Source organism: Camelus ferus, chromosome X (genome assembly GCF_009834535.1).
Source record: "Camelus ferus isolate YT-003-E chromosome X, BCGSAC_Cfer_1.0, whole genome shotgun sequence".
NCBI lineage: Eukaryota > Metazoa > Chordata > Mammalia > Artiodactyla > Camelidae > Camelus > Camelus ferus.
Genome location: NC_045732.1, coordinates 48,791,359 through 48,812,736, shown reverse-complemented (window position 1 = coordinate 48,812,736; position 21,378 = coordinate 48,791,359). Strand labels below are relative to the sequence as shown.

At 32.4% G+C, this 21,378-nt stretch overlaps 1 long non-coding RNA gene across 2 annotated transcripts in view; it reads right to left on the bottom strand.

Moving 5' to 3' along the window:
- Window positions 1–2,295: 2,295 nt before the first annotated feature.
- The window catches only part of LOC116662219, a 71,371-nt gene continuing 52,288 nt past the window's right edge, over window positions 2,296–21,378 (bottom strand). The window contains exons 3-4 of one of the 2 annotated variants that reach the window (XR_004318229.1): window positions 2,912–2,937; window positions 2,296–2,714 (exon numbers count right to left, since the gene is read on the bottom strand). This is a non-coding gene — a long non-coding RNA (uncharacterized LOC116662219). Of the gene's footprint in view, window positions 2,938–21,378 lie in introns of both variants that reach the window. The other variant, XR_004318228.1, reaches the window with a different exon arrangement.

Here is a 21,378-nt window from a genome sequence, read left to right as displayed (position 1 = left end):
ATGTACCTTAACTAAAAAATACTATAAAATGCTAACCATCACCTGAAACTTCAGTGAGTAGTTATTTTTCTGTCTTGATATTAATGGCTGCTGACTGATGAGGGTAGTGGTTGCTAAAGGCTGGGGTGGCTGTGGCAATTTCTTAAAGTCAAACAGCAATGAAGTTTGTCATATCAATTGACTCTTCCTTTCATGAACAATTTCTCTGTAGCATGCAATGCCATTTGGCATCATTTTATCCACAGCAGAACTTCAAAATTGGAGTCAATCCTCTCAAACCCTGCCACTGCTTTATTAATGAAGTTTATGTAATATTCTTAATCCTTTCTTGTTATTTCAACAATATTCAAAGCATCTTTAACAGGAGTAGATTCCATCTCAAGAAACCACGTTCTTAGTTCATCAATAAGAAGCAACTCCTCATCCATTAAGGTTTTCTCATGAGATTGCAGGAATTCAGTCACAGATTCAGGCTCCACTCCTAACTCTACTTCTCTTTCTATTTTCACCACCTTTGGAGTTATCTCTTCCACTGAAGTCTTGAACCTCTCAAAGTCATCCATGAGGGTTGGAATCAACATCTCCCAAACTACTGTTATTGTTGATACTCTGACCTCTTTTCATGAATCACAAACATTCTTAATGTCATCTAGAATGATAAATCTATTCCAGAAGGTTTTCAATTTACTTTGCCCAACACATCAAAAGAATCACTACTTAGTATGGCAGGTACTGCCTTACAAAATGTATTTCTTAAATAATAAGAAATGAAAATCAAAATTTCTCCTTAACCCACCAGATGCTGAATGGATGATATGTTAGCAGGCATTAAAAACATTATGTCATTGTACATCTCCATCAGAGCTCTTAAGTGACCAGGTGCATTGTCAGTGAGCAGCAATATTTTGAAAGGAATATTTTTTTGCTGAGCAGTGGGTGTCAACAGTTGGCTGAAAATATTCAGTAAACCACACTGTAAACAGCTGTGTTCTCATCCAGGCTTTGTTGCTCCATTTGTGGAGCACAGGCAGAGTACAATTAGCAAAATTCTTAAAAACCCTAGGATTTTTATTTTATTTTATTTAATGTTTTTTATTGATTTATAATCATTTTACAATGTTGTGTCAAATTCCAGTGTAGAGCACAATTTTTCATTTATACATGAACATATATATATTCATTGTCAGTTTTTTCTCTGTGAGCTACCATAAGATCTTATATATATTTCCCTGTGCTATACAGTATAATCTTGTTTATCTATTCTACAATTTTGAAATCCCAGTCTAACCCTAGGATTTTTAGAATGATAAATGAGAATTGGCTTGAACTCAAAAGTTACCAGCTGCATTAGCATGACAAGAGAGTCAACCTGTCCTCTGAAGACAGGAATTGATTTCTCCCCTGTAGCTATGAATGTCCTAGATGCATCTTCTTCCAATAGAAGGCTGTTTTTTCTATATCAAAGATCTGTTGTTTAGTGTGGCCACATTCATTAATGATCTTAGCTAGCTCTTCTGATAACGTGCTGCAACTTATACATCGGCATTTACCGCTTCACTTTGTACTTCTATGTTATGGAGATGGCTTCTTTCCTTAAACCTCATGAACCAACTTCTGCTACCTTCAAACTTTTTTTCTGCAGCTTCCTCACCTCCCTTAGCCTTCACAGAATTGAAGAAGGCTAGGGCTTTGCTATGGATTAGGCTTTGGCTTAAGGAGATTTTTGAGGCTGGTTTGATCTTTTATGCAGACTGCTAAAACATTCTCAGTATCAGCAATAAGGCTATTTTGCTTTCTTATCATTTATGTGCTCACTGGAATAACACTTTTCATTTACATCAAGAACTTTTCCTTTGCATTCACAATTTGGATAAATGCCACAAAAGGCCTAGCTTTTGGCTTATGTAGGCTTTCAACATGCCTTCCTCACTAAGCTTCATCATTATTAGCTTTTTATTTAGAGAGAGATGTGCAAGTCTTCCTTTCACATGAACACTTAACATGCCACTTTAGGGATATTCACTGGCCTAGTAACATTACTGTTGTTTCTCAGGGAATACAGAGGCCTGAGGAGAGGGAGAGAGGAAAACGTCCAGTCAGTGGAGCAGTCGGAACACAAATGCGATGAAGTTCACTGTCTTCTATGGACATGGTATGTGCCTCCCTAAAACAATTACAATAGTAACATGAAAGATCACTGATCACACGTCACTATAACAAATATAATGATGAAAAATTCTGAAATATTTCAAGAATTACCAAAATATAGCAGAGACACAAAGTGAGCAAACGCTGTTAGAAAAATGTCAATACTTTTGCTGGATGCAAGGTTACTACAAATCTTCAATTTGTAAAAAACACAATTATCTCCAAAGTACAATAAAACCAAGAGCAATAAAACAAGATATACTGTAATCTATTGAGCAATAAAACAAGATATACTGTAATCTGTTATTTCTTTTGATGATTTTACTTTCAGTGTCATATATAGGAATCAGTTGCCAAATTAAAGATCAGGAAGATTTTACTATACATTTTACTATTATGATTTTTACAGTATTAGCTTGTACATTTAGCTTTTGAAAGATTGAGTTAATTTCTGTAACAATTATGAGTTAAAAGTCCAATCACATTCTTTTGTAAGTTGATCTCCAGTTGTCAAAGAACCATCTGTTGAGACTCTTCTTTCATAACTGAATGGTCTTGGCAAAAATCTGGAAAATCAATTAGCCATAGATGTATTTCTGAACTATCATGTCTATTCCACTGGCCTATATGTCTATCTTTATACAAATACCACACTGTTCAGATTACTATAACTTTGTTGTAAGGTTTGAAAAAAGTGTGAACCATCCAAATTTATAGTATCCAAGATTGTTTAGGCTATTCAGGGTTCTCTGCAATTTCATACCTCTTTTAGGATCAGCTTTTCCTTTTCTGTTAAAAAAAAAAAAAGGCAGTTGAGATTTGGATAAAAATCACATTAAATTCACATGCTGCTTTAAGAACTGATGGCATGCCAAAATATGCTTTCCAATAAATGAACACAGGATGTCTTTCCATTTGTTTAGTTTTCTTTAATTTCTTTCAGCAATGCTGTGTAGATTTCAATTTACAAGTTTTGTACCTATTAGAATAAATGTACCCTATGTATTTTATTATTTGATACTGTAAATGGAATTGTTTAATTGCCTTTATGCATTGTCCATTACTAGTATGCAGAAATACAACCAATTGTTGTGTATTTGACATATACTCTGAAACACTGCTGAGTTTCTTGTAAGGTCTAATAGCTTTTTGCATGTTATTCTTTAGGATTTTCTATGTATAAGATGATGTCATCTTGAGACTAGAGACAATTTTACTTCTTCCCTTCCAATACTGATGTATTTTACTCTTTCTTTCAGCAAATAGTTCTGGCTAGAACTTCTAGTACAAAGTTGAATACAAGAGGCATCCTAGTTTTATTTCTGGTCATAAGAAGACAGCAATCTCTCCCCTTTAACTATGTTACCTGTTTTTCATAAGTGCCTTTCATCACATTGAGGAAATTCCATTCTATTCCCAGTTCGCAGAGCTCTGTATATCACAAAATGTATGAATTATGTCTAATGCTTTCTTTCAAGTGAATGATCATGTGTTATTTTCTTTGTACAATTAATATGGTATATGACATTAATTTATGTACGTTGAATCACCTTTGCAATTCTGGAAAAAATCCCATGTTGCTCATCATGTATAATTCCTTTTAGTATGTTGCTACATTTGTTTTACAAGTACTTTATTAAGGTTTTGGCATTTATATTCATAAGGTATACTGACCTACATAGGATCTGACTTCGTATCTGTCTGACATTGGTTATCATGGAAATTTTGTCTCATAAAATGAGTTTAAAGATGTTCCCTCAATTGCATGTTCTGAGAGAGGTTGACATGTAGTATTAATTCTTCCTTAACGTCTGAAAGAATGAACCAGTGAAACCATCCAGTACTGAGCTTCACTTTATTGCCAATTTTTAAAAATTTCCTGAGGTGAAATTCATGTAACTTAAAAATAGTAAGTCTAAGGTGAACACTTTGGTGGCATTTAGCACATTCACATAATTTAGTAGCAAAATGTTTTCATCACTACAAAGTAAAACCCTATAGTCATTAAGCAGTTTCTCCATATTCCCTCTCTTCCTGACTCCTGGCATCAACGAATCAAAATTCTCTCTCAAAGGAATTTTATATATATAATCATACAACATATGACCTTTTGTGTCTGGTTTCATTTCCTTAGCATAATGCTTTGTGGGTTCATCCAAATTTAGCATGGATCAGTACTTTATGACTTTTACAGCTGAATAATATTCCATTGTAGGTATATACCAAAATTTCATTCTTTCTTTGGACATCTGCACTGCATCCCACAGCAGCTGAACCATTTTAAATACCGGCTATGTGGACAGGATTCAATTTATGTACATTCTTGCCAACACTTATTCTTTTAGATGTCTTTAAAATTACAAACACAAGTGGATGTAAAATTATCTTGTAGTTCTGCTTTTACTTCATCTATGTCAAATAATATGAAGCATCTTTTATGTGCTTTTTGTCCATTTTTACATTTGCCTTGAAGAAATGTCTTCTCAAGTTTTTGCTCATTTTTTAATTGGGTTTTCTACTTGTTGCTGACATGTAAGAGTATTTTTTTAAAAATACATAATATATTCATGATACTAAGCCCATATTAGGCACAAGCTTTGTATTTTCTCACCTTCTGCATGTTGCCTTTTTCCTCCTTGGTAATGTCCTATGATGCACAAAAGTACTGAATTTTAATAAAATTGAATGTATTTATTCTTTCTTTTTTTGGCTTATGCTTTAGATATCACATCTAGGATTCCACTGCCAAATCCAAGTTTATGAAGATTTATTCCTATGCTTTCTAATAAGTTATAGAGATTTAGTTCTTAACTGCTGATGCACAGTGAGTTAGTTTTGTATATGGTACATCTTCATTCCTCTGAGTGTGGAAATACATTTTTGTCCAAGCACCGTTTGTTGGTAGGGGTCCAGCTTCATTTCTCTGCACGTGGAAATACAGTTGTCCAACCATCATTTGTTTAAGGGACTGTTCATTCCTCTAAATAATCTTGGAAACCTTATCGACTGGGTGTAGATGTATAGTTAATTTCTGAAAACTCAGTACTATTCTGTTGGTCTATATGTATATACTTTGGCCAGTACTGTGTCATTTTTGATTAACGCAGTTATGCAGTAAGTTTTGAAATCAGAAGTCTCCTGACCTTGTTGTTTTTCAAGATTGATTTGGTAACTCAAAACCTTAGCAATTTCATATGAATTTGATGACTAGTTTTTCCATTTCAGCATAAAAGGCTGTTCAGATTTTGAAAGGAACTGCATTGAATTTGTCAATCACTATGAGCTGTACTGACATCTTAAGAATATTGTATTATAATATATTTACACAGAACACCTTTCAGTCTATTTACATGTTCCTTAATTTATTGCAGCAAAGTTCTGCAGTTTTCACTGAACAAACACTTCAACTCCCAGGTTAAATTTATTCCTGGGAATTTTATTCCATTAGATGCTACTGTATATAGATTTTTAAATTTCCTTTTCAGACTTTAGCTATAGAAATACAACTAATTTTCTGTGCTGATTGTTTACCTTTGCTGATTATGTTGTTATCACTAGAAACTTCTGGGGAATTCCTTTGACTACATAAACGTTCATATAGAAGTTTAGAAAGAGATTTAATCCTTACTTTCCAATTACTATGCCTACCATTCCTTTGACCTGCCTAGCTGCTGCAGTTACAATATCCATTACAATATATAATAGCAAAGGTGAAATCAGTCATGTTTGTCTTGTTGATGATCTTAGGAGAAAAGCATTCAGTCTTTTGACATTGATATTACCTATGTGTTTCACATAAATGCTATTTATCATGTTCAGCAAGTTCCTGTGTATTCCTAATTCACTGTTTTTTGTTTTTCTTTTCTGAAATAAAGTTTTGTTAGATTTTGTCAAACTCTCGCTCTGTACTGAGAGGATTTTTCAAATGAGGGTTTATTTTCTTCATTATATTATTGTGCTGTATATTATCCATGTATTACTAGCAATAATTTCACTTATTTATGATGTATAATCCTGATAATATGCTGTTGGATTATTTTTTTGTGGAATTTTTGGGAAAACTTTAATAATCTATCTTCCAAGACATACTGGTAATGAATTAGCTCTTCTTCAGATGGTTTTATTTGGCTTTGGTGTAAGAGTAATGTTGAACATATTATTTTTGAAAGAATTTGAGTGGTTACTATCAACTCTTAATATTTGGAAGAGTGTACCAGTACAGGTATATGATGGAGGTCTTTGTTGACAAGTTTTATATTTTTTGTTACATGCTCAATATCTTTATTGCTATAAATCTTTTCAGATTTTCCAAAACTAACTGAATTTTTTATTTTATTGAAGTACAGTTGATTTACAATATTGTGTTAGTTTCAGGTGCACACCACAGTGATTCATTTATACATATATTTAATTTATTTATATATAATTTATATAATTACATATATTTATATATAATTTTTATTAATATATAATATATACTTATATATGATTTATTTATATATAATTTATATATATATATATATAATTTATATAATTACAAACATATGTAATTTTCCATGATAGGTTTTTACAAGATCTTGAATATAGTTCCCTGTGCTATACAGTAAAATGTTGTTTGTGGGGGAGTGTACAGCTCAGTGGTAGAGTGTGCACAAGGTCCTGGTTCAATCCCCAATACTTCCATTAAAAAAAAAAAAAAAAAACCTAATTACCTTCCCCTCCAAAAAAAACCATGTTGTTTACCTATTTTATGTATAGTAGTTTGCATCTGTTAATCTCATAGTTCTAATTTATGCCTCCCCAATCCCTTTTCACTTTGGCAACTGTAAGATTTTCTATGTCTGTGAGCCTGTTTCTGTTTTGTATATATATTAATTTGTATTATTTTTTAGATTCCACATGTTAAGTGATATCATACAGTATTTGTCTTTGTCTAACTTACTTCATTAAGTATATTTTCTAGGTCCATTCATGTTTCTGCAAACAGCAATATTTCGTTTTTTATGGCTAAGTATATATATATATATATCTATATATCTATATCTATATATATATCTATATCTATATATCTATATATATATATATATATATATATATATCTCACGTCTTCTTAGGTCAAGCATCTGTTGATGGGCACATGGGTTGTTTCCACTTATTGGCTATTATAAATAAGGTTGCTTTTGAACATTGGGTGCATGTATCTTTTGGAATTAGTTTTCTCTTTTCCAAATATGGACCCACAAGTGGGATTGCTGGATCAAATGATAGCTCTATTTTTACTTTTATAAGGAAACTCCATACTGTTTTCCATAGAGGCCACACCAATTTACATTCCCACCAGCAGTGCAGGAGGGTAACCTTTTCTTCGCACCCTCTCCAGCATTTACTATTTGTAGACTTTTTGATGACAGCCATTCTGACCTGTGTGAGGCGATACCTCACTGTGGTTTTGATTTGCATTTCTCTAATAATTAGCAATGTTAAGCATCTTTTCATGTGCCTGTTGGCCAACCATCCATATGTCTTCCTTGGAGAAAAGTCTACTTAGGGTTTCTGCTGATTCTGATTGGGCTGGTTGTTATTTTTAATATTCAACTGTATAAGCTGTTTGTATATTTTGGATATTAACCCTCTGTTGGTTGAGCTCTGCAAATATTTTCTCCCATTCAGTAGGCTGTCTTTTCATTTTGCCGATGGCTTCCTTTGCTGTGCAAAACTTTTAAGTTTGATTAAGTTCCATTTATTTATTTTTGCTTTTATTTCCTTTGCCTCAGGAGACTGGTCTAAGAAAATATGGCTACAATTTATGTCAGTGAATGTTTCGTCTATGTTCTCCTCTAGGAATTTTATGGTGTTGTGTCTTATATTTACATCTGTAAATCATTTTTAGTTTGTTTTTGTATATGGTGTGAGGAAGTGTTCTAATTTCAATGGCTTACACATGCACATATCCAACTTTGCCAACATCACTTATTTAAGACTGTCTTTTCTCCACTGTATATTCTGAGCTCCTTTGTCATAGATTAATTCACCACAGGTGTGAAGGTTTATTTCTCGGCTCTCTATTCTGTTCCATTGTTCTATATGTCTGATTTTGTGTCAAAACCACATTGTTCTGATTACTGAAGCTTTGTAGTATAGTCTGAAGTCTGGAAGGGTTAGGCCTCCAGTTCTTTATCCTCAGGATTGCTTTGGCAACTCTGAGTCTTCTGTGGTTTCATATAAATTTTAGAATTATTTGTTCTAGTTTGGTGGAAAATATCAGATATTTTGATAGGGACTGCATTAAGTCTGTAAATTGCTTTGGGTAGTATGTCTATTTTAACAATATTAATTTTTCCAAGTGAAGAAGTTGGAATATCCTCCCATTATCTTGAATCATCTTCAAATTCTTTCATAAATATTTTACAGTTTTCATATTATAGGCCTTTCACTTCCCTGGTTAAGCTTATTTCTAGGTTTTTTATTTCTTTTTTTTAAATGGGATTTTAAATGGGATTGTTTTTGTTACCTTCTCTGATATTTCATTGTTAGTGTAAAGAAATGCAACACATTTCTGTATATTAAACTTATATCCTGCTATCTTGCTGAATTCATTTATTGTAATAGTTTTTGCATGGGGACTTTCGGGTTCTCTATATAGAGTATCATATCATGTGTAGATAGTAAGTTTTACCTCTTCCCCTCTAACTTAGATACATTTTATTTCTTTTCTGATTGCTATAGCTTGAACTTTTAATACTATGTTGAACAGAACTGGTGAGAGTGGGCATCTTTGTTCCTGAATTTAGCATGAAGGCTTTCAGCTTTTCACCACTGAGTATTATGTTAGCTGTGAGTTTGTTTTCTTTATTATGTTGAGATATGTTCCCTCTATACACATTTTGATGAGAGTTTTTAACATGAATGGATGTTGAATCTTGTCCAATGCTTTTTCTGTGTCTTTTCCTTTTGTTGATGTGGTGTATCACACTGATTGATTTGTGTATTTCAACCATCCCTGCAACCAGGAATAAATCCAACTTGATTATGGTGTATGATCCTTTTTATTATGTATTGCTAGGATTGTTTCCTAATATTTTGTTGAGGATTTGTGCACCCATATTCATCAAATATATTGGCCTGTGGTTTCCTTTTCTGTATCTCTTTGTCTGGTTTTGGTATCAGGGTGATGGTATCTTCATAGAGTAACTTTGGGAGTGTCCCTCCTCTTCAATTTTTTTGGAATAGTATTGAGAATGACAGGTATATGTTCTTTGTATATTTTGTAGAACTCCACAGTGAAGATGTCTGGTCCTGGACTTCTGTTTTCAGGGAGTTTTTTATTTTTATTTTTTTAATTACATATTCTATATCACTTCTAGTGCTCTGTTTGTTCCAATTACTTGTTTCTTCTTGACTCAGTTTTGGTAGGCTGTATATTCCTAAAAACTTACTAATTTCTCCTACGTTGTCCAATTTGTTGGCATATATCTGTTGACACTATTATGATTTTTATTTATATTTCTGTGGTATCAGTTTTTATTTCTCCTCTTTCATTTATTATTTTATTTGGGTCCTCTCCTTTTCCTTCTTGGTGGGCCTGACTAGAGGTTTGTCAATTCTATCTATCTTTTCAACCATCTTGTTTTACTGATATTTTCTATTTTTTAATCTCCATTTTTATTTATTTTCTCTCTGATCTATATTATATGCTTCCTTCAGCAGGGTTTTGTTTGTTCTTTTTCTAATTTTTTTAGGTGGTATAGGTTAGATTATTCATTTGAGACTTTCCGTTTCTTGAGGAAGGCCTGTATTCCTAGAAATTTCCTTCCTAGAACTCTTTTTGCTGCATTCTGTCAATTTTATAAGGCTGTGTTTTCATTTTCATTTGTCTCAAGTTATTTTCTGGTTTCTTTTTGGATTTCATTGTTTACTCATTGGCTTTTTAGTAGCATGTTGTTTAGCCTCTATGTGTTCATTCTCTTCCCTTTTTACCTTCTGTGGTTCATTTCAAGTTTCATACCATTGTAATCAGAAAATATGCTTGATATAACTGCTATACTCTTAAATTTGTTGAGGCTTGTTTTGTGACCTAGTATGTGATCGATTCCAGAGAACATTCTATGCACACTTGAAAAAAATTTGTTCTCTGTTTTTTGGATGTAATGTCCTGTAGATATCATTTAAGTCCAACTAGTCCATTGTGTCATTTATGATCTCTGTTGCCTTACTGATTTGCTCTCTGGATGATCTGTCCATTGATGTCAGAGTGTTAGAGTCTCCCACTATTATTGTATTCCTGTAATTTTCTCCATTTTTATCGGCTACTATTTGTTTTATATACTTAGGCACTCCTATATTGGGTGCACATATGTTGAAGAGTGTAAAACACTCTTCCTGTATCGATCCTTTTATCATTATATAATGTCCTTCTTTTTACTTTCCTCATCACCTTTGTTTTAAAGTCTATTTTGTCTGATATGAGTATTGCTATCCCCACTGTCTTGTTTCCATTTGTATGAGGTATCTTTTTCTATCCCCTTACTTTCAATCTATGTGTATATTTCACCCTGAAGTGAGTCTCTTATAGGCAGTACATTGTAGGTTCTTGTTTTTAATCCAATCAGCCTCTGTATGTCTTTTGATCAGAGCATTTATTCCACTGATATTTAAAATAATTATTTATAGGTATGTACTTATTGCCATTTTAAAGTTTTCCAGGTTTTTTTTTTTTTAATAGTTCCTCTTTGCTCACTTCTTTTTGCTTTTCCTTTTGTGGTTTGATGGATTTCTTTCATTACAGTACGCTTGAGTTCCTTTCTTTTTGGTTTTTATAAATCTACTGTATGTTTTTGATACCCGGTTATCCTGGATTTCAAATATGTTGACCCATAACTGTATCTATTTGCTCCAAACTGATGTCATACAAATTCAAACACATCCCCAAATAGCTACATCTTTATACTCCCCCTTCCATATTTGTGATATTGATGTCCTATTTTACATATTCATTATCCATATGCTTATCCTTAGTGTTTATTGTAGTTATAGTCACTTTTACATTTTTAGTTTCTTAAATATACATACTAGCTTATTTAAGTGATCTTCAATCCTTTTATATATTTTCCTTTCCTATTATTATTTTCCCTTACCAGTAGATTCTTCCTTCTTTTCTATTTAGACAAGAGCTTCCAATATTTCTTTCAGGGTAGGTTTAGTATTGCTGAATTCTTTTAGCTTTTGCTTGCCTGAGAAATTCTTTATTTCTCTTTCTATTCTAAATAATAATCTTGCTGGGTAGATTATTCGAGATTGCAGGTTTTTATCTTTGAAGACTTTGAATATATCATGTCATTCCATTTTGGCCTGCAGCATTTCTACAGAAAAATCAGCTGATAGCCATATGTGGGTTCTCTTGTAACTGACTCTATTTTTCTCTTGCTGTTCCTAGAGTCCTCTCCTCATCTTTAACTTTTGCCATTTTAATTATAAGTCTTTGAAGGGTCTGTTTGTGTTCATTTTGTTTGGGACCCTCTGTGCTTCTTGCACATGGATATGTTTCCTTCTTTAGGTTTGGTAAGTTTTCAGACATAATTTTTTTCAAATACATTCATTTCCCTTTTCTCTCTCTTCTCCTTCTGGAACGCCTATCATGCATAGGTTGGCATACTTTACATTATCCCATAGATATCATATGTTGCTTTCAATTTTTTTTTTTTCATTTGTCTGTCTGCTAATTAGGTGATTTCCATTATTCTATCTTCCAGATCACTTATTCGTTCTTTTGTGTCATTTAGTCTGCTATTCCTCCTTTTAGATTCGTTTTTATCCTGGCAATTGAATTGCCTAATTTTGATTGGTTCTTATGGAACTCTCAAAAAAATATATCTTGATCTACTTCAGGTAACACACAGGTAGCTTACATTCCACATTTCATTTGTTATTCTTTCTCCTCCTGTATCTGGATAACATCAATTGTTCTATCATCAAGTTCACTCATTAGTGATTCTGCCTGCTCAAATCTGATATTGAATATACTATGTAGTGAATTTCCTATTCAGTTATTTTAATTTAAATCACCAGCATTTCTAGCTGATTCCTTTTTATAACTTTTTATTGATAATCTCATTTTGTTTGTCCATCATTATCTTGGTTTCCTTTAATTATTTGTCCATGGTTTCCTTTATCACTAAGCAAATTTAGTACAGCTCATTTCAAGTATTTGTGTAGTAAACCCTCTGGGATTCAATGGACATGACTGCTAAATTTTTTCTTTGAATGGGCCATACTTCCATCTTTCTTTGAATGATGACTATTGACTACTATTGTTTGGTAACAATGGAAATTACCTTGGAAATTCTCTCCAGGGTTTGTTGGTTTTGATTATTGAAGGCTACATTTGTCTGTTTAGTGACATTTCTAAACTATTACTGCAAATACAATTATTTGTTCTGTGCGGTCATTTAAGCTTGTTTTCATTGAATGTTTAGACCAAGACATCCTTGAAAATTAGGAGTAAAAAAAATACATAAAAACTAAATTTCTCCCAATCTTTGTGAATTGTTTCTGTGCAGGGGTATTCCTTGATGCTTACCAAGTTAAAATTCTGCATTATTTAGATTTTTTTCTTATTGGCTAACCAGAGGAATGAAGTTAACTTCTTAGATTTATAACAAACAAGTTTGAATTAATATTGATTTAGCTCCAGTATTATACAAAACAATGCTGCTGTTCAGCTGTGTCCCATACCCTTTGTTATATTATAAATTACAATATAAAAATGTGACAACAGTCATAATTCTTTTGATTTTTTCTTTTAAATCACATAAGGACTAATTATATAAAAAACAGTAAAATATTGCCTTTTATGTTTAACAATACAGTTATTTTTTATTGTGGCATAGTTGATTTATAATATTATATAAGTTTCAGGTGTACAACATAGCAATTCACAATTTTTAAAGGTCATACTCCATGTATAGTTATTATGAAATACTGGCTGTATTCCCAGTGCTGAACATTATATCCTTGTAGCTTACTTATTTTATACATAGTAGTTTATTTCTCTTAGTTCCCTACACCTATCATGCTCCTCCTCACTTCCCTCTACCCACTGGTAATCACTAGTTTGTTCTATATATCAGTGAATCTGTTTCTTTTTTGTTATAATCACTAGTTTATTTTTTGGACTCCACATATAAGTGATATCATACAGTATTTGCCTTTCTTTCTCTGACTTATTTCACTAAACATATAAGCCTCCAAGTTCATCCATGTTGTTGTAAATGGCAAAATTTCATTCTTTTATAGCTGAGTAGTATTCCATTGTGTTCATTCACGTGTTGATGGACTCTGAGGTTGCTTCCATATCCTGGCTACTATAAATAATGCTATGAACACTGGGGTGCAAGTACCTCTTCTAATCATAGTTTTCATATTCTTGGGATATATATACCCAGGAGTGGATTTGCTGGAATATATGGTAGTTTAAAATGATTTGTTCTAACTTATTTAGTAACTTGTTATTTCTGTAATGAGACAGATTTTTGGTGTTCTCTACTCTCCCATACCCATTGACATTAATCTGCAGCTTGTTTTTGTAAATAAATTTTTATTAGGACATAGCCATATCAATTAATTTACATGTTTTCCCTGACAGTAGAGTTCAATAGTGTGACAGAGACCATATGGTCCACAAAGTTTAATAAGATATTTACTATATGGCACATTAAAGAAATATGTTGTTGGCCCCTGTATTAAGACATTATTGAAGAAGAATGAAAAAGCTGGAAGATTTAAACTACAAAATATAAACTATTATACGGCAATAAAAATTAGGACAGTGTGGTATAGAGGAAGAAAACAGCTGGGGATAACCACTTGTCCCAACATTATCTGTATTTTAAAATTTATGTAAGACAAAATGTATATATTCTGTGTTCCACTGTATTATTTTAAAAATGCATTGATTCACTTACATACCAACAAACATCAGGAAACAACAGTTCCATAACCAAAAAAATTACTTCTTTGTTCCCTCATTTCACACTTAACCTCAGGAAAACATCAATTTCTTCTGTTATGAATACTTTGCATTTACCAAATCATCTGTGTCAGAATTTTCAGTATGGATTCTTTCACATAAAAATATCCACTTGAGATTCATATATATTGTTAATTGCATCAATAGTTCACTATGCTTCATTGCTGATTAGTAGTATATTAAAGGGATGTAGTACATTTTATTGATCCAATACCTCGTTGGGGATCATTCAAGTTCTTTCCAGCTTGCACTGACCCAAAAAAGCTGCTATGCTGTGATGGTACACAATGTTAATGAATAGTTCTATAAGAGAACACAGGTTATTATTTCAATTTGGATAAATACCTTTGAGAGCAACTGCTTGGCTATACAACAGATGTATGTTTAATTTATATATATGTATATATAAAAATATACAAAAACCCTGGAAAACCTCTTTTACAAAGTACCTGTTCCATTTGACAAACAATGCATAAGCCTTCCATTTATTCTATATTTTTAGCAGCGCTTGGAAATGCTGAGGTTTTTTATTCAGTCATTCTAGTAGAGATTTATTGATATCACAGTGATTTATAATTGGCATTTCCTTATGACAAGTGATGCTAAGTATTTTTCCATTTGCTTATATATCACTTTATCTTTAATGAAAATATCTACTTCCATCTTTAGCACACTTATTTAATTGTGATATAATTCATATACAATAAAACTCAACTTTTTAACTCCTCACTTATCACTCCTAGCCTCTGAAAACTACTATTTTATGTCTTTATACATTTTCATATTGTAGACATTTCACATAAACAAATCATACAATAAGGGGCATTTTAGGTCTGGCTTCTGTCACTTACACATTTTCAAATTCAACCATGTTGTATGCTGTATGAGTACTTCATTCTTTTTATTATACTTTATTTCACTTTCTTGACAGTATCTCTTCAAGGACAAAAGTTGTTATTGTATTTTGTCTTTGACTGCTTGTGCTTTAGACGTAATATCAAATCCAAGGTCATGAAGATGTGCAACTATGTTTGTAGAGTTTTGCAATTTTAGTTCTTAAATTTAGGTCTTTGATTCATATCGTATTCATCTTTGCAAAATGTGAAGTCGCTGGACCAACTTTATTCATTTGTATAGGGATATCCACTTGCCGCAGCATTATTTGTTGAAAAGATTATTTCTTACTGCACTGTTTTGACACCTTTGTCAGGAATGATTAATCATATGTATGTGAGTATATTTGTAGACTTTCCATGTCTATTCTTCCATATGCCTATATAATCTATATGTCTATCCTTATAAATTTACAATGAGGTTTTAATTATTTGATCCCCATACTAAGCTTTAAAATCAGGAAATGTGAGTTCTCCATTGCTGTACTTTTTTTTTCTCAAAATTACTTTGCCTATTCTGTATCCATATTTGCATGTGAATTTTAGACTCAGCTTGCCAACTTCTACAAAATGCCTGCTAGGTTATTGATAAATATTCCTCTAAATCTCTAGATCAATTTGGGGACTACTGTCAATTGTATTCATTTCCTACAGCTGCTTAGCAGCCAACAACTGGAAAGCTTAATACAAGAAAAATTAGTTCTTCCACAGTTCTGGAGACCAGAAGTCTGAAATCAAGTTGCCAGCTTATCATAAATGAAATTAACTATCTCACAGTTCTAGAGGATAGAAGTCTGAAATCAAAGTATTCATAGAATCATGTTTCCTCTGAAGATTCTAGGAGAGAATATCTAAGATTCTGTTGTGGCTATCAATCATTAGTGCTCCTGTTCTTGTAGTCACATCACATCAATCTCTGCCTTTATAATTACACACCATTTTTCCTGTGTATCTCTGTCTCTGTGTGCCCTTTCTTCTTCCCTTATAGGGACATGAATTATATTGGATTAAAAGCCCAATCTCTCCAATATAATCTCAGATTAACTTAACATCTGCAAAGCCCTTATTTCCAAGTAAGGACAAATTCATAGGAACCAGAGGTTAGGATGTTAACATCTTTTAGAGGTATATAATTCAACCAATGATACCATCTTAACATTACTAATTCTTCCAATCCATGAACATGAAGTATCTTTCAATTTATTCATTTCTTGAATTTCTTGAATGTGACTTTTCTGGTTTTCAGTATAAAAGTCTTACACTTCTTTTCTTCAGTTTATGCCTAAACATCTTATTCTTTTTGATGCTATTATAAATGAAATTTTATTTATTCAGATTGTTCATCGCTACTATAGAGAAATATAACTCATTTTTCTAAAATTTTCTTATATCTTGCAATCATTCTGAAATCATGCATTAGGTCTAATTATGTTGTATGAGTTACCTAGGATTTTCTATACACAAGATTATTTCATCTGTGAATACAGTTTATGTTCATTTCCAATCTAGATGCAATTCTCTTGCTTAATTGACCTGGATAAAATGTCTACTATAATGTCAAAGAGAAGTATTAAGAGTAGACATTCATGCCTTTTTCCTGAACTCTGGGGGAAAGTACTCAGTCATTAACTATGTTAGCTCCAAGTTATTCCTAGATACACATTATCTGGTTGGGAAAGTTACTTTCTATTCCTAGTTTGTGAAATGTTTTTAATATGAACAGGAATTGGATATTGCTAAATGCTTTAATCTCTCTGAAAGAGATTATAGAGTATTGACATAGTTCTTTCCTTAAATGTCTTTATAATTTACCAGTGAACCCATTTGGGCCTAGCACTTTGTTTTGGAAAGTTATTAAATATTGATTCAATTTCCTTCATAGATATAGGCCTAGTAAGATTGTCTATTTTTATTGTGTAAGTTTTAGCAAATTGTGTCTTTTAAGAAATTGGTCCATTTCATTTAGATTATCAAATGTGTGGGCATAGACTTGTTTACAGTATTCCTTTATTATCATTGCAATGTGCATAGAATCTGTAGTGATGTCCCACCTTTCATTTCTGTTATGAATAATTTGTGTCCTCCAATGGAATACTACTCTGCCATTAAAAAGAATAAAATAATGCCATTTGCAGCAACATGGTTGGACCTAGAGATCATCATTCTAAATGAAGGAAGTCAGAAAGAGAAAGAAAAATACATGGTATCACTCATATGTGGAATCTTAAAAAAAGGGGGGGGGAGGGACACTATGAATTCATCTAGAAAACATAAATAGACTCATAGACTTAGTAAACAATTTAATGGTTACTGGGGAAAGTGGGTGGGAAGGGATAATTTTGGGATTTTGAGATTTACAAATGTTAGCCACTATACATAAAAATAGATTTTAAAAAGTCTTCTGTATAGTACAGGGAACTATGTTCAATATCTTATAATAACCTCTAATGGAAAAAAATACATAAATGAATATATGCATGTATATGCATGACTGGGATACTGTGCTGTACACCAGAGACTAACACATTGTAACTGACTGTATTTCAATTTAAAAAAATAATATTTTAAAACATAATAATGATTTTGTGACCTCTTTTTTTTTTTCTTAGCCTGGCTAGAGACTTATAAATTTTATGGCTCTTTCAAAAGAATCAACTTCTGGAAGGGGAGGATATAGTTCAGTGGTATAGCGCATGCTTAGCATGCACAAGGTCCTGGATTCAATTCTCAGTACCTCCATTAAGAAATTAAAAATAAAATAAAAATAAAATAAATTTAGAAACATAATTACCTCCCTTCCCCCTCATAAAATCCTACATTAAAAAGAATCAAATTTTGGATTCATTTATTTTCTGTATTTCTTGTTTTCAATTCCATTAATTTCTGCTCTAATTGTTATTATTTCTCTTCTTCTGCTTACTTTGAAATAATTTGCTTTTTTCTAAGGTAGAAACTTAGATTATTGCTCTTAATTATTTCTTATTTTCTAAATATCACATTCAGTGCTGTAAATTTTCCTCTGAGCACTGCTTTCATTACATTCCACAAATTTTGATAAGTAGTGTTTTCATTTTCATTTAAAAATATTTTAAAATTTCTCTTGATGTAGCTTTTTAAAATACATGTTTTATTTTGAGGTGAGTTTTTAATCTCAACATATTTGAGATTTTCCAGATGTTTCTATTAATTGATTTCTAATATCACTCCATTATCATCTGAGAGCATATATTGTATGATTCTATCTTTTTAAATGTGTTTAGGTGTGTTTAATGACCCAAAATGTTTTCCATTTTGGTGACTGTTACATGTCAGCTTAAGAAAAATGTGTATTATTACTGTTGTTGAATGAAGTAGTCTACAGATGTTCACTAAATAGCCCAGCTGACTGATGGTGGTGTTGAGTTCAAGTTATGTCCTTACTGATTTTCTGCCTGTTGGATCTGTCTATTTCTGAAAGAGAAGTGTTGAAATCTCCAACTAATAGATGGATTCATCTATTTTTCTTTGTAATCTGAATAGGTTTTGCTTCAAATAGTTAGATCTTCTGTTGGTAAGCGCACACACGTTAAGGACTGTTATGTATTCTTGGAGAATCGACCCCTTTATTATTGTAATGCCCTTCTTTATCTCTGACAACTTCCACTGCTTTCAAATCTGCTTAATGTGAAATTAATAAAGCTATTCCTGATCTTTTTTCACTAGTGTTAACATGGTATATTTTTTCCATACATTCACTTTTATCTTTTTATTTAAAACACATTTTTTTCGTAGGAAGTATATTGTTGGGTCTTGTTTTCTGACCTACTTTGAACACTCCCAAATTTGTGCAATTAAACCATTGATGTTCAAAGTGATTACTGATACAGTCCGATTAATATCTACCATATTTGCTCCTGTTTTCTATTTGTTGTACTTTTTTCTCTGTTCCTATTTTTATCTTCCAATTTTTTTCTGCCTTTTGTGGTTTTAACGGACCAATTTATATGATTCCATTTTCTCCTCTTATATCAGTTATACTTCTTTTGTAACTTCTTTTTAGTGCTTGCTACAGTTTGGAATACCTATTTAGAGTTAATCCAAGTCTGCTTTCAAATAACACTATACCACTTTCCAGTACTGTGAGTACCTTATAGTAACAAAATAACCCCAACTCCTCCCTCCCATATCTTGTATCACTTATATGTAAGTATACATAAGTACATACATATATGTATATGATATACCTAAGTATACATAATTGAATACATTATTATTTTTTTCACAAACTATTACCTGTTAGATAAATTAAGAATAAGAAAAGTTTTTATTCACCAACACTCATTCCTTCTTCAATGCTCTTCATTACTTTATGTAGATCTGAATTTCTAACCTTTACATTTTCCTTCTCTCTAAACGCTTCTTTTAACACTTCTCTCAAGGCAGGTCTACTGGCAAAAATACAGATCCAAGGAGCACTGGTGATTTTTCAATCTGTTCAGCTTTTTACTTATTTTTAGGATGGAGTTGGCAACCTCCAAGCTTCTTACATATGGATCTAGAAATCTCACTTCTTTTAAAGTCTACCAATGACTGGTCACTGAATATCAGTTATTCAGTTTATGTGCAAAAGCATGTTGCCTCATTGTCTTCGAGTGATAAACCCATATGACATCTTTCAAAATACACAATCAAAAAGGGAAAATGGCCAAAGAAAATAAAAGTGCATTAATAGAAGTGATAACACCGGATGGGAAATTTGAATTTAATGTAGATGTAGTTTATACATGGCTGACCATGGGAATGTTGACACTATCATCATTTGAGACCTCTAGATATGCACCTGTAGGAACTTCCCAGTATAAATAAGAACAGTGATTTTGCTGAAAAGGATGAAGATGTCCCACAGGGAGTGACACACCAACAAAAAAGTTTTTATTAAAGACACTTTGAGAAATATTTCATAACATTGAAAGCTTTAAGGATGAAATGTTGGAAGGAAATCTGTGGGAGCCCATGATTGGGTTAACAAATTGTACAGACCCCAGCCGCCTGTCACCTTTAAGAAGAACAAATGTGCTTAGTAACTGCTTTGCAAGCAGGTGCCTGTGCATCTGCACTCCTGTCTCCTTGCCGTAAAAAGCAGAAACAATGCCTTGCTTGCATAGTTGAGGTTTTAGATAGCACTCTGCTTGTTGCAAAGCAACGACCCAGGCCCTCAGCTATAAACGCTGGGAGTGCCTGCTGTTAGACAGTCTGTTACCCCCAAAACAAGGAACTGGCTGGTCCGAGTGCAGTGGTGTTTACAATTAATTGATCACAGCAAGGCACCGTCTCTGCTTTTTACAGCAAGGAGACAGGAGTGTGGATGCACAGGCACCTGCTTGCAAAGCAGTTACTAAGCACATTTGTTCTTCTTAAAGGTGACAGGCGGCTGGGGCCTGTTACAATTTGTTAACCCAATCATAGGCTCCCACAGAAATCTATATTTAGAAAGGAGTGTGACAATTCGGTGAAGTACAGAAAAGATGCTCACTCCTATAAATTATACAAGGAGAAGAAAATAAGCACTGTTAAAACTACTCTTGATAATTTTTATAATGAAATAAAAAAACTACTTTTAAATGTTTTCAATGTTTTATATTACAATATCATAAATAAATACCACCTTAACCATTCTTTCAATATGCTTTCAATTTCCTACACATTTGTAACTGACAGTAAGAATTTTTAGTATTTTGACAAAGAAACTTTTTAGGCAATGGAACAACTGTAATTTTTCCATTACTTAATGCTGGTTTCAGCTAGGAGATATTTTTACAGTCCCACAATACTCTGCAAAGCAAGAGTTGCCTATATTTCATAGGGTTTTCTGGGGGGGGGGGGCTAATGTAAATGGTAGTTAATTAAATTTCACTTTCCAAATATTCATGGCTAGAATATTGAAATACATGCCGTTCACTGTTTTTTCTTGCCTTGTGGCATTGGCTAGGACTTCCAGTGCAAAGTTGAATAGTAATGGTAAAATCTAACATACTTGCCTGATTCCTGTTCATAGAAGGGGAAATTATTCAGTCTTTAATGATCAATATTGATGTTATTATCAGTATTTATGAGATTCCATTTATCACATTAATGAGGTTGCCCTCTATTCCGAATTTGCTAAGCATTTTTTATAATGAATAGGTTTTAAATTATGTCAAATGCATATCTTTTTATACCTATTGAGAGGATATGTTTTTTTCTTTAGTTATATGATTGACTTCCAAATAGATTTTTCTGAACTCTTTCAGTTCTGAACTGGACCATTCTGAAATATACCCGGAGCATTCTGTT